The sequence below is a fragment of the Cydia pomonella genome, chromosome 25 (assembly GCF_033807575.1).
Source record: "Cydia pomonella isolate Wapato2018A chromosome 25, ilCydPomo1, whole genome shotgun sequence".
Taxonomy (NCBI): Eukaryota; Metazoa; Arthropoda; class Insecta; order Lepidoptera; family Tortricidae; genus Cydia; species Cydia pomonella.
The window spans coordinates 7,921,286-7,934,956 of NC_084727.1; the positions used below are offsets into that span (position 1 = coordinate 7,921,286).

Here is a 13,671-nt window from a genome sequence, read left to right on the forward strand (position 1 = left end):
CAGAAACATCTCATTATACTCGTGCATATGAGCGTATCAACTTTTTAGTGTAACTGGTTGCCATGGCTACGTTCAGCACGACAACTCTTAAACTCCTGATTTTATTGTTAAATGTACCAAACATGCATTTTTGTGATAGCTATAAGCCATTTTCATAATAAACCATCTGCTATAGTTCGTTTTTCAGCATTAGAAAGAAGGTAAGCGATTTTAACGTGTTTTAGTTGAAAAACACTTTTGAAAAATAAGTTTTTGGCAAAAATTGCATTTTTGATACAAGCTTTTATCACTGACTGTACTTTTTTCCACAGAGTTCCTATGGCTACCTCCTGTCTCCATCATGAGATCAGCTTGATGGTACCATAAAATTAAATTGTCACCCAACTAACATATGTATGCAAATTTTCAGCTTCATCGGAAACCGGGAAGTGGGGCAAATTTAACTTGCAAGATTTGTCCCATACATACTAACAGGGCAAGTTAAATAAAAGCTTGTAAAAAGCGTTTTTCAATAAAAAGATTGTTTAACTTTTTTCTAAAATGCAAAAAAACGAGCTATAAGCATGTTTTAGGTCTAAAACATTTGTTCTAGTAAACTGTAACACTATTGCTCCCTGGGCAGCGGGACAGAATAACTACACAAAAAAGTTGATCTACCCACACAAAGAGTTCAGGGGGTTCCTTTTTATCAATTCTACTCTTACTTCAAGTAGACTCAGAAAATGTACAGTCGACGTCAGAGATATGTTTACATTTTTCGCCTTATTAGTAAGGAGCAAAACTGTAAACATATCTTTGACAACGACTGTACCAAATATACTTCATTAAAAGTTTTAGGTTAATAAGGTACTTAATTTAAGACAATACGAATGCAAAAACTTAACATCTGGCATCAATGTCCCCTGGAGTCTTCATACTCGAACTAAACACCACTTATAACCAGGGACTGAAAAGGTACCCTTAAAAACGGTTTTGACCGGTCTTTTTAAAGGGTACCCGACCGTTAAACTAGCATTTCGGTACCGATATCAACGCTTTGGGTATCCAAATAAGCTTCCGACCAAACGGTACCGTTAAATAAAAGTACCTTTAAAACCATTTTGAAACGGTACCCGACCGCTGAAATAGCATTACGGAAGCGGTATCAATACTTTAGGTATCCAAACAAGCTTCCGTTCAAACGGTACCCTTAGACTTTAAAACAATTTTGAAAGGGTACCCGACCGTTAAAATAGCATTCCGGAAGCGATATCAATACTTTGGGTATCCAAACAAGCTTCCGTCCAAACGTTACCCTTAAGTAAAAGTATCTTGCCACGCGATCGGATACCCCAATACAAACCGGTCACTCAATTTGAATGATCGTCCGCCATCTTGGATTTGGGCATTTAAGCTCAGATTCAAATGTAAATCGATATCTGAGGATCCCAGAGGACCTTTATTATGATTCCGAGGTCAATTTTTTAGAAAACGCACGCCATTTTAAATTTCGGCATTTAAGCTCAGATTGAGATGAAAATCGATATCTGAGGATCCCAGAGGACCTTTATAATGATTCCGAGGTCAAATTTTTAGAAAACGCACGCCATTTTAAATTTCGGCATTTAAGCTCAGATTGAGATGAAAATCGATATCTGAGGATCCCAGAGGACCTTTATTATGATTCTGGGGTCAAATTTTTAGAAAACGCACGCCATTTTTGTTTTCGGCATTTAAGCTCAGATTGAGATGAAAATCGATATCTGAGGATCCCAGAGGACCTTTATTATGATTCCGAGGTCATTTTTTTAGAAAACGCACGCCATTTTAAATTTCGGCATTTAAGCTCAGATTGAGATGAAAATCGATATCTGAGGATCCCAGAGGACCTTTATAATGATTCCGAGGTCAAATTTTTAGAAAACGCACGCCATTTTAAATTTCGGCATTTAAGCTCAGATTGAGATGAAAATCGATATCTGAGGATCCCAGAGGACCGTTATTATGATTCCGAGGTCAAATTATTAGAAAACGCACGCCATTTTTGATTTCGGCATTTAAGCTCAGATTGAGATGAAAATCGATATCTGAGGATCCCTGAGGACCTTTATTATGATTCTGAAGTCAAATTTTTAGAAAACGCACGCCATTTTTGTTTTCGGCATTTAAGCTCAGATTGAGATGAAAATCGATATCTGAGGATCCCAGAGGACCTTTATTATGATTCTGAGGTCAAATTTTTAGAAAACGCACGCCATTTTTGTTTTCGGCATTTAAGCTCAGATTGAGATGAAAATCGATATCTGAGGATCCCAGAGGACCTTTATTATGATTCCGAGGTCAAATTTTTAGAAAACGCACGCCATTTTTGTTTTCGGCATTTAAGCTCAGATTGAGATGAAAATCGATATCTGAGGATCCCAGAGGACCTTTATTATGATTCTGAGCTCAAATTTTTAGAAAACGCACGCCATTTTTGTTTTCGGCATTTAAGCTCAGATTGAGATGAAAATCGATATCTGAGGATCCCAGAGGACCTTTATTATGATTCTGAGGTCAAATTTTTAGAAAACGCACGCCATTTTAAATTTCGGCATTTAAGCTCAGATTGAGATGAAAATCGATATCTGAGGATCCCAGAGGACCTTTATAATGATTCCGATTCCGAGGTCAAATTTTTAGAAAACGCACGCCATTTTATTTCGGCATTTAAGCTCAGATTGAGATGAAAATCGATATCTGAGGATCCCAGAGGACCTTTATTATGATTCTGAGGTCAAATTTTTAGAAAACGCACGCCATTTTTGTTTTCGGCATTTAAGCTCAGATTGAGATGAAAATCGATATCTGAGGATCCCAGAGGACCTTTATTATGATTCCGAGGTCAAATTTTTAGAAAACGCACGTCATTTTAAATTTCGGCATTTAAGCTCAGATTGAGATGAAAATCGATATCTGAGGATCCCAGAGGACCTTTATTATGATTCTGAGGTCAAATTTTTAGAAAACGCACGCCATTTTTGATTTTGGCATTTAAGCTCAGATTGAGATGAAAATCGATATCTGAGGATCCCAGAGGACCTTTATTATGATTCCGAGGTCAAATTTTTAGAAAACGCACGCCATTTTTGATTTCGGCATTTAAGCTCAGATTGAGATGAAAATCGATATCTGAGGATCCCAGAGGACCTTTATTATGATTCTGAGGTCAAATTTTTAGAAAACGCACGCCATTTTAAATTTCGGCATTTAAGCTCAGATTGAGATGAAAATCGATATCTGAGGATCCCAGAGGACCTTTATTATGATTCTGAGGTCAAATTTTTAGAAAACGCACGCCATTTTGAATTTCGGCATTTAAGCTCAGATTGAGATAAAAATCGATATCTGAGGATCCCAGAGGACCTTTATTATGATTCCGAGGTCAAATTTTTAGAAAACGCACGCCATTTTTGATTTCGGCATTTAAGCTCAGATTGAGATGAAAATCGATATCTGAGTATCCCAGAGGACCTTTATTATGATTCTGAGGTCAAATTTTTAGAAAACGCACGCCATTTTAAATTTCGGCATTTAAGCTCAGAATGAGATGAAAATCGATATCTGAGGATCCCAGAGGACCTTTATTATGATTCTGAGCTCAAATTTTTAGAAAACGCACGCCATTTTTGTTTTCGGCATTTAAGCTCAGATTGAGATGAAAATCGATATCTGAGGATCCCAGAGGACCTTTATTATGATTCTGAGGTCAAATTTTTAGAAAACGCACGCCATTTTTGTTTTCGGCATTTAAGCTCAGATTGAGATGAAAATCGATATCTGAGGATCCCAGAGGACCTTTATTATGATTCCGAGGTCAAATTTTTAGAAAACGCACGCCATTTTAAATTTCGGCATTTAAGCTCAGATTGAGATGAAAATCGATATCTGAGGATCCCAGAGGACCTTTATTATGATTCCGAGGTCAAATTTTTAGAAAACGCACGCCATTTTAAATTTCGGCATTTAAGCTCAGATTGAGATGAAAATCGATATCTGAGGATCCCAGAGGACCTTTATTATGATTCTGAGGTCAAATTTTTAGAAAACGCACGCCATTTTTGTTTTCGGCATTTAAGCTCAGATTGAGATGAAAATCGATATCTGAGGATCCCAGAGGACCTTTATTATGATTCCGAGGTCAAATTTTTAGAAAACGCACGCCATTTTAAATTTCGGCATTTAAGCTCAGATTGAGATGAAAATCGATATCTGAGGATCCCAGAGGACCTTTATTATGATTCTGAGGTCAAATTTTTAGAAAACGCACGCCATTTTGAATTTCGGCATTTAAGCTCAGATTGAGATAAAAATCGATATCTGAGGATCCCAGAGGACCTTTATTATGATTCCGAGGTCAAATTTTTAGAAAACGCACGCCATTTTTGATTTCGGCATTTAAGCTCAGATTGAGATGAAAATCGATATCTGAGTATCCCAGAGGACCTTTATTATGATTCTGAGGTCAAATTTTTAGAAAACGCACGCCATTTTAAATTTCGGCATTTAAGCTCAGATTGAGATGAAAATCGATATCTGAGGATCCCAGAGGACCTTTATTATGATTCTGAGCTCAAATTTTTAGAAAACGCACGCCATTTTTGTTTTCGGCATTTAAGCTCAGATTGAGATGAAAATCGATATCTGAGGATCCCAGAGGACCTTTATTATGATTCTGAGGTCAAATTTTTAGAAAACGCACGCCATTTTTGTTTTCGGCATTTAAGCTCAGATTGAGATGAAAATCGATATCTGAGGATCCCAGAGGACCTTTATTATGATTCTGAGGTCAAATTTTTAGAAAACGCACGCCATTTTAAATTTCGGCATTTAAGCTCAGATTGAGATGAAAATCGATATCTGAGGATCCCTGAGGACCTTTATTATGATTCTGAAGTCAAATTTTTAGAAAACGCACGCCATTTTTGTTTTCGGCATTTAAGCTCAGATTGAGATGAAAATCGATATCTGAGGATCCCAGAGGACCTTTATTATGATTCTGAGGTCAAATTTTTAGAAAACGCACGCCATTTTTGTTTTCGGCATTTAAGCTCAGATTGAGATGAAAATCGATATCTGAGGATCCCAGAGGACCTTTATTATGATTCCGAGGTCAAATTTTTAGAAAACGCACGCCATTTTAAATTTCGGCATTTAAGCTCAGATTGAGATGAAAATCGATATCTGAGGATCCCAGAGGACCTTTATTATGATTCTGAGGTCAAATTTTTAGAAAACGCACGCCATTTTTGATTTTGGCATTTAAGCTCAGATTGAGATGAAAATCGATATCTGAGGATCCCAGAGGACCTTTATTATGATTCCGAGGTCAAATTTTTAGAAAACGCACGCCATTTTAAATTTCGGCATTTAAGCTCAGATTGAGATGAAAATCGATATCTGAGGATCCCAGAGGACCTTTATTATGATTCCGAGGTCAAATTTTTAGAAAACGCACGCCATTTTTGATTTCGGCATTTAAGCTCAGATTGAGATGAAAATCGATATCTGAGGATCCCAGAGGACCTTTATTATGATTCTGAGGTCAAATTTTTAGAAAACGCACGCCATTTTAAATTTCGGCATTTAAGCTCAGATTGAGATGAAAATCGATATCTGAGGATCCCAGAGGACCTTTATTATGATTCTGAGGTCAAATTTTTAGAAAACGCACGCCATTTTGAATTTCGGCATTTAAGCTCAGATTGAGATAAAAATCGATATCTGAGGATCCCAGAGGACCTTTATTATGATTCCGAGGTCAAATTTTTAGAAAACGCACGCCATTTTTGATTTCGGCATTTAAGCTCAGATTGAGATGAAAATCGATATCTGAGTATCCCAGAGGACCTTTATTATGATTCTGAGGTCAAATTTTTAGAAAACGCACGCCATTTTTGTTTTCGGTATTTAAGCTCAGATTGAGATGAAAATCGATATCTGAGGATCCCAGAGGACCTTTATTATGATTCTGAGGTCAAATTTTTAGAAAACGCACGCCATTTTAAATTTCGGCATTTAAGCTCAGATTGAGATGAAAATCGATATCTGAGGATCCCAGAGGACCTTTATTATGATTCCGAGTTCAAATTTTTAGAAAACGCACGCCATTTTAAGTTTCGGCATTTAAGCTCAGATTAAGATGAAAATCGATATCTGAGTATCCCAGAGGACCTTTATTATGATTCTGAGGTCAATTTTTTAGAAAACGCACGCCATTTTGAATTTCGGCATTTAAGCTCAGATTGAGATAAAAATCGATATCTGAGGATCCCAGAGGACCTTTATTATGATTCTGAGGTCAAATTTTTAGAAAACGCACGCCATTTTTGTTTTCGGCATTTAAGCTCAGATTGAGATGAAAATCGATATCTGAGGATCCCAGAGGACCTTTATTATGATTCCGAGGTCAAATTTTTAGAAAACGCACGCCATTTTAAATTTCGGCATTTAAGCTCAGATTGAGATGAAAATCGATATCTGAGGATCCCAGAGGACCTTTATTATGATTCTGAGGTCAAATTTTTAGAAAACGCACGCCATTTTGAATTTCGGCATTTAAGCTCAGATTGAGATAAAAATCGATATCTGAGGATCCCAGAGGACCTTTATTATGATTCCGAGGTCAAATTTTTAGAAAACGCACGCCATTTTTGATTTCGGCATTTAAGCTCAGATTGAGATGAAAATCGATATCTGAGTATCCCAGAGGACCTTTATTATGATTCTGAGGTCAAATTTTTAGAAAACGCACGCCATTTTAAATTTCGGCATTTAAGCTCAGATTGAGATGAAAATCGATATCTGAGGATCCCAGAGGACCTTTATTATGATTCTGAGCTCAAATTTTTAGAAAACGCACGCCATTTTTGTTTTCGGCATTTAAGCTCAGATTGAGATGAAAATCGATATCTGAGGATCCCAGAGGACCTTTATTATGATTCTGAGGTCAAATTTTTAGAAAACGCACGCCATTTTTGTTTTCGGCATTTAAGCTCAGATTGAGATGAAAATCGATATCTGAGGATCCCAGAGGACCTTTATTATGATTCTGAGGTCAAATTTTTAGAAAACGCACGCCATTTAAAATTTCGGCATTTAAGCTCAGATTGAGATGAAAATCGATATCTGAGGATCCCTGAGGACCTTTATTATGATTCTGAAGTCAAATTTTTAGAAAACGCACGCCATTTATGTTTTCGGCATTTAAGCTCAGATTGAGATGAAAATCGATATCTGAGGATCCCAGAGGACCTTTATTATGATTCTGAGGTCAAATTTTTAGAAAACGCACGCCATTTTTGTTTTCGGCATTTAAGCTCAGATTGAGATGAAAATCGATATCTGAGGATCCCAGAGGACCTTTATTATGATTCCGAGGTCAAATTTTTAGAAAACGCACGCCATTTTAAATTTCGGCATTTAAGCTCAGATTGAGATGAAAATCGATATCTGAGGATCCCAGAGGACCTTTATTATGATTCTGAGGTCAAATTTTTAGAAAACGCACGCCATTTTTGATTTTGGCATTTAAGCTCAGATTGAGATGAAAATCGATATCTGAGGATCCCAGAGGACCTTTATTATGATTCCGAGGTCAAATTTTTAGAAAACGCACGCCATTTTAAATTTCGGCATTTAAGCTCAGATTGAGATGAAAATCGATATCTGAGGATCCCAGAGGACCTTTATTATGATTCCGAGGTCAAATTTTTAGAAAACGCACGCCATTTTTGATTTCGGCATTTAAGCTCAGATTGAGATGAAAATCGATATCTGAGGATCCCAGAGGACCTTTATTATGATTCTGAGGTCAAATTTTTAGAAAACGCACGCCATTTTTGATTTCGGCATTTAAGCTCAGATTGAGATGAAAATCGATATCTGAGGATCCCAGAGGACCTTTATTATGATTCTGAGGTCAAATTTTTAGAAAACGCACGCCATTTTAAATTTCGGCATTTAAGCTCAGATTGAGATAAAAATCGATATCTGAGGATCCCAGAGGACCTTTATTATGATTCCGAGGTCAAATTTTTAGAAAACGCACGCCATTTTTGATTTCGGCATTTAAGCTCAGATTGAGATGAAAATCGATATCTGAGTATCCCAGAGGACCTTTATTATGATTCTGAGGTCAAATTTTTAGAAAACGCACGCCATTTTTGTTTTCGGTATTTAAGCTCAGATTGAGATGAAAATCGATATCTGAGGATCCCAGAGGACCTTTATTATGATTCTGAGGTCAAATTTTTAGAAAACGCACGCCATTTTAAATTTCGGCATTTAAGCTCAGATTGAGATGAAAATCGATATCTGAGGATCCCAGAGGACCTTTATTATGATTCCGAGTTCAAATTTTTAGAAAACGCACGCCATTTTAAGTTTCGGCATTTAAGCTCAGATTAAGATGAAAATCGATATCTGAGGATCCCAGAGGACCTTTATTGTGAATCTGAGGTCAAATTTTTAGAAAACGCACGCCATTTTAAATTTCGGCATTTTAGGTCCGATTAAGATGAAAAACGATATCTGAGGATCCCAGAGGACCTTTATTGTGAATCTGAGGTCAAATTTTTAGAAAACGCACGCCATTTTAAATTTCGGCATTTTAGGTCCGATTAAGATGAAAAACGATATCTGAGGATCCCAGAGGACCTTTATTATGATTCTGAGGTCAAATTTTTAGAAAACGCACGCCAGTTTTGATTTCGGCATTTAAGCTCAGATTGAGATGAAAATCGATATCTGAGGATCCCAGAGGACCTTTATTATGATTCTGAGGTCAAATTTTTAGAAAACGCACGCCATTTTTGATTTCGGCATTTAAGCTCAGATTGAGATGAAAATCGATATCTGAGGATCCCAGAGGACCTTTATTATGATTCTGAGGTCAAATTTTTAGAAAACGCACGCCATTTTAAATTTCGGCATTTAAGCTCAGATTGAGATAAAAATCGATATCTGAGGATCCCAGAGGACCTTTATTATGATTCCGAGGTCAAATTTTTAGAAAACGCACGCCATTTTTGATTTCGGCATTTAAGCTCAGATTGAGATGAAAATCGATATCTGAGTATCCCAGAGGACCTTTATTATGATTCTGAGGTCAAATTTTTAGAAAACGCACGCCATTTTTGTTTTCGGTATTTAAGCTCAGATTGAGATGAAAATCGATATCTGAGGATCCCAGAGGACCTTTATTATGATTCTGAGGTCAAATTTTTAGAAAACGCACGCCATTTTAAATTTCGGCATTTAAGCTCAGATTGAGATGAAAATCGATATCTGAGGATCCCAGAGGACCTTTATTATGATTCCGAGTTCAAATTTTTAGAAAACGCACGCCATTTTAAGTTTCGGCATTTAAGCTCAGATTAAGATGAAAATCGATATCTGAGGATCCCAGAGGACCTTTATTGTGAATCTGAGGTCAAATTTTTAGAAAACGCACGCCATTTTAAATTTCGGCATTTTAGGTCCGATTAAGATGAAAAACGATATCTGAGGATCCCAGAGGACCTTTATTATGATTCTGAGGTCAAATTTTTAGAAAACGCACGCCAGTTTTGATTTCGGCATTTAAGCTCAGATTGAGATGAAAATCAATATCTGAGGATCCCAGAGGACCTATTTTATGAATATAACATAACTTACTTTTACTTTTCACTTTATCTAAATCCACGAATTCCATGGTGAATGTCTTGCACTCGCGTTTCAACTCTGGCCTTGTCGGTGTCAGTCTTACTCATGGGGCGACACTTAGAAATTTAGTTAACATTAGTTAAGATGGAGGCGATTTATATTAATTGAAGCGAGACATCTCTAACTTTTGCTTAAAGTCGACTTCCGATTATGCAAACTACGCCACCAGATGTCACTATAAAATTGATACAATTTAAATATGGAAGTCGGACGTAAGGAATACAATCTCCATGTACCTACCAAAAAATGACCGTCCGTCCGTCTCTAGTTAGGTGACAAAACGGCGCACGGTGGGCTGAAAATCGGCCTTCATAGAAATAGAAACCGAAGTCTTAAATTTGAACTTTTTTTATTGGAATAGCTTTTGTTGGGTTTTATTATGTCCCAAAATTAATCTATCGTAAGTAGCGTCTAAGAATATATTATTAAAAAATAAAAAATAAAAACTACATTAAAATATATCTTAAACAAAACTACATAAAGATAAAAAGGAAAAAGATTCAAAACTAAAACTACAACTAAAGTTATAAGTAAAAAGCGGCCAAGTGCGAGTCGGACTCGCGCATGAAGGGTTCCGTACCATTTAAGACGTATTAAAAAAAATCTACTTACTAGATTGTAGCTATGGGGCTATTAAATAATATGCTGTAGTTTAACATTTATAAAGTTTATTATAGGTTAAACACAGTCCACAGAAGATAGTCAGTACAGTACGGAAGAAAGAAAATAGCACAGAACACCGTAGAAGAAGAAATACAGAAAAGTACACATAAAACGTAATTAAAATGCAAGCGAGAGCGATCGGCCTGCGCGCAGCCTCCCGGCGTCAAGTATCGGATATGACTGAGTTGGCTAGGAAAACCGAGCGCGCACGAATGCGCCCGAAGATTGGACCGTTACTTTTGGGTACAACGCGCGGCGCGGAAGCGCGGCGCGCAGGCAACTAACATTGACAACAAAAACGATTTAAACATACATAATATGTGTTGCTACATCAGCCCCTTCGGAGACCTTTAGGTCGATTACAAGTAGCTAGGAAAACGTACAACACGTCCTGAACGAGTTCTGCGTTCAGTCTTTGCTGGTTGTGGCGCTACGAGCTGCTGATCAGAAGCTGGACTAGGATCGGGTTCGCTTAGCATGTACGCGGGCTTGAGCCGGTCGATGGAGACATTATTTGGCTTACCTTTAATAAGAATCTTGAAAAACTTGTCTCCCCGTTCAACTACCTGATAAGGCCCAGTATACGTAGGTTGCAGGGGCTTTCGCACGGCATCGTTACGTAGAAACACATGCGTGGACGTAGTCAGGTCTTTATGAACAAAAACTTTACGCGAACCATGGCGAACCACTGGTGAAGGCTGTAATTTGCGCATTATAAGCTGCAAGCGAGAGAGGAAGTCTGTGTAGTCAACTGGCGCATCTTGACCCGAGGATTCAAAGAAATCCCCTGGCAAGCGCAGTTGCTGGCCGTACACATATTCCGCGGTGGAAGCGGCTAAATCGTCCTTCCATGCCGTCCTGATTCCTAAAAGAACCAGAGGCAGGACTTCAACCCAATCCTCGCTCGCATGGCATTTAATGGCAGCCTTCATCTGTCTATGGAATCGCTCCAGCATGCCATTCGCCGCAGGGTGGTAGGCAGTCGTCTGTATGTGCTCAGCTCCGATGGACTTCGCCAAGCGCCGGAAAGTCTCGGAAATAAACTGCCTCCCCCTATCCGTTGTTATACGCTTGGGGCATCCGAATCGCGACACCCACCCGGAGAAAAATGCTTGAGTGACGGTTTCTGCTTTAATGTCAGAAATTGGCATCACCTCAGGCCACCTTGTAAAGCGGTCCAATGCCGTCAGGCAGTACTGGAAACCCTGTGAAAACGGCAACGGACCGACCAGGTCAATGTGCACGTGTGCAAAACGCTCTGTCTCGGTCGCAAACGACATTATAGGCGAGTGCACATGCCTTGACACTTTGCATCGCTGGCAGTGTTGACAAGCTCTAGACCAATTGTGGCAGTCTTTATTTACCCCAGGCCAGACATATCGCTGAGCTACAAGCTTCGTCGTAGCCTTAGCGCTAGGATGACTAAGTCCATGTATCGAGTCGAAAGCTTGTCGACGGAACTGGGGAGTCAGATAGGGACGAGCCATTGGTCCTGATGTGTCACAATAAACTGCAGCGTCACCAGCCGTACCAGGAACAACCAACCTTTTAAGCTGCAATGACGATCCGGTCTTTAGCAACTGCTGGAACTCAGCATCACGTTCCTGAGCAGAAGCTAACGCATTGTAGTCAATGGCCTTGCCGCTGATTGCATCGACAGGACGAGAGAGTGCGTCAGCGACCACGTTCTCCTCACCTGCTATGTGGCGGATGTCGGTGGAAAACTGCGCAAGGAAATCCAAGTACCGAAACTGGCGAGGTGAGCACTTGTCCAAGGGTTTGCTAAAGGCATACACGATTGGTTTGTGATCGGTGTAGATTCTGAACGGCTTCAGCTCCAGCATATGCCGAAAGTACTTGACAGACTCGTAAATTGCGAGTAACTCGCGGTCGTACGGGCTGAACTTGCGCTGGGCTGGGTTCAACTTACGCGAGAAAAAACCCAGTGGTTCCCACGTGTTACCTACCAATTGTTGTATCACACCACCGATCGCTATGTCCGAGGCGTCACTGACCAGAGCCAGTTCAGCATTCGGACGTGGATGGACAAGAAGTGTAGCCTCACCTAGACTCGCCTTGCAAGCCTCGAAAGCTGCGTTGAGGTCAGCATTCCACTCAATCTTAGCAGAGCTCTTGCAGTGATGACCGACCAACAAACCATTTAGCGGTGCCTGTTTCTGGGCTGCGTGCGGTAGAAAACGCCGATAAAAATTCAGCATGCCCAAGAAACGACGGAGTGCCTTGATGTTGGTGGGGCGAGGGAAGTCCATGATGGCCTTCACCTTCTCAGGCAAGGGTGACGTGCCTGAGCTGGAGATGCGATGGCCAAGGAATGTAACCTCAGCTTCACCAAATACGCACTTCGCGGTGTTTATTAGAACACCATGCTCACGCAGTCGCTCGAATACTTGCCTAAGGTGCTTCTCATGCTCGGTCGCGCAAGAAGATGCCACGAGAATGTCATCTAAATACGGGAAGCAGAATTCCAGGTCACCGAGGATCTCGTCAATGAACCGCTGGAAAGTCTGCGCGGCATTGCGTAACCCGAACCCCATAAAGCTGAACTCGAACAACCCAAACGGCGTCGTTATGGCTGTTTTAGCAATGTCATCCTTAAACACCGGAATCTGGTTGTAGGCACGAACCAGGTCCAATGTGCTAAAAATCTGACAGCCGTGTAAGTTGTGCGAGAAATCGGCAAGATGCCTAACAGGATACCTATCTGGTATGGTGCGGGCGTTCAATGCGCGATAGTCGCCGCAAGGCCGCCAGCCGTTGTTCTTTTTGGGGACCATGTGAAGAGGCGACGACCAGGGGCTATCGGAGCGACGTGCTATACCTGTACGCACCATATCGTCGAACTCCTGCTTGGCTATTTTGAGCCGCTCTGCGTCCAACCGTCTAGGACGACAGTACACCGGCGGACCAGGGGTGGTACGGATATAGTGAACCGTATTGTGCTTCACGGTTCGCTCCGTCGGGTCACCCACAGGTCTCGTAATTTCAGGAAACTGCTGCAGTATTTCGTGATACGCCGTTGTACCTGCAATCGACTTAATGCTGCTCACAGAGCAAGAAGAGGCTGAATAAGCACGAGCAGTAAGCAGAGTACAATAATCTATAAGCCGTTTATGCCTAACATCTATTACTAGATTATAAAAAGCTAAAAAATCTACGCCGATAATAGGCTTTGTCACTTCGGCCAAGATAAAACGCCAATGAAAAGCACGGCGTAAGCCAAAATCAAGCGTAAGACTAATTGAGCCATAAGTAGGTATAGGGGTA

General features: G+C 39.9%; 1 protein-coding gene across 3 annotated transcripts in view; it reads right to left on the reverse strand.

Moving 5' to 3' along the window:
• LOC133531332 (uncharacterized) overlaps window positions 1-13,671 on the reverse strand; it is a 44,233-nt gene that overhangs the window by 8,378 nt on the left and 22,184 nt on the right. The gene's annotated exons all lie outside the window — the stretch shown is intronic.